Source organism: Chrysochloris asiatica, unplaced genomic scaffold, assembly GCF_000296735.1.
Source record: "Chrysochloris asiatica unplaced genomic scaffold, ChrAsi1.0 scaffold00093, whole genome shotgun sequence".
Taxonomy (NCBI): Eukaryota; Metazoa; Chordata; class Mammalia; order Afrosoricida; family Chrysochloridae; genus Chrysochloris; species Chrysochloris asiatica.
In genome coordinates this window covers 4854049-4855680 of record NW_006408611.1, presented here as the reverse complement: position 1 = coordinate 4855680, position 1632 = coordinate 4854049, and positions in this window count along the sequence as shown.

Below are 1632 nucleotides of genomic sequence, written 5' to 3'. Positions count from 1 at the left end.
TGTTCTTCAACACTTTAAAAAGGTTCTGTGCAGCAGATTTGCCTAATGCAATATGTCATTTGATTTCTTGACTACTGTTTACGTAAGTGTTAATGGTTGCTCCAAGAAGAATGAAGTCCTTGACAACTTCAATCTTTTCTCTGTTGATAAGAATGCTGTTTATTGGTTCAGTGGTGAGAATTTTAGTTTTCTTTACATGTGGGCACATTAGCCCACATTGCCACACCAGGACTCCAGCCCTTCTGGTAGTTTCGAATTGCTGACCTTATGATTTACAAACTGACTCTCAGCCATTAAGCTACCAGAGCTTCCTGAGAAACTCTTTGACCCAGGAAAAGGGAAAGAGAGTATAACACCAAAGACAAACAAAGATTGTGTGAAGTAGTGACAATGAAACCATGGTAGAAGAGGCAGTCGAACTAGGCAGCTGGCAGAGTGTGGTGAGATTCCTGGCTCATGCAGTGAGAAATTTGAGTATCTTTGGACAAAAGACTTTCTAATGAAGAAGGGTACCTCCAGTCACTTGACAGAGTCAAGTTTGTCAACCATAGAGGGAGAGCTGAGAACCTAAGGGCAGGAAACTTTCTGGTGGAGTGGGGTGCCTCCAGACACTTGCAGATAGTGTCAGTCTTATAACCCATGAAGAAAAAGAACTGAGCACCTTTAGGCCAAGGCCTACTGGTAGAGTGCCTCAGGACACTTATGGCAATGATAAAAGAGTTTTAAAACATTCGCCAAAGCAGTACAGAAACCAGGTCGAGAGGCCAGAGAAAGGCCTGCCAGTGAACACAACTATCCTGACCACAGCAATACATCTTGATCCATTCTGTATCCTTAATTGTAATGTTACTTCCCTAAGAAAGTCTGTAATATTGTCTGAGCTCTGTGTGGTCATTGTAAAAAATTATCAAACTCAGAAAAGTAGTAGAGAATAACATGGGAGATACAACTGGTGTCAGAACTGGTAAAAAGTTTGGAGAGAGGAGGTATGTTTGAACTTTAGTTCAAAGAAATCAGGCTTGGGTTGCTGCTCTTGATTTACCTTCTTGCTTGTGAAGTTAGAAGAGATCAGATGTTTCTGCCATGCCAATTTTACCATCTGAAAACATTATGATAGGATGCCCAGTGTCACCACTGTTTTTTGTGATTTTTTTCTTCTTCAAATTTATAGTGGAAATCCAAGCCAGAAAAATTAGAAAAGAAAAAGAGTTGCTTGTTGTTTTTGTAAAGAAATTTGCATATTGGACAGGAAGAACTAAAACTATCTCTGTTCACAGAAAACATGATAATATACGTAGTCATTTGAAGGAGTCTACAAGAAACTACCACCACAAATAAATGAATCCATCAAAAGTACAGAGTACAAGATTAATATATATTAAAAAAAAAAAATCCATTGTATTTCTATAGATTTGCAATGAGAAAATTACAGCAGGATCCAGAAAAATAAATTTAATTATGGAAATAAGAGTTTTATCCACTGAAAACTTCCTGAAAAAATTAATAAGACTTAACAAGTGAAAAGACATCTGTGTCCATGGATTCATAGACAATATTGTTAAGATGTCTGATGCAACACAAAGTGGTGTACAGTTTCAATGAAATTTGTACCAAAAATTCCAGAAAATTGAG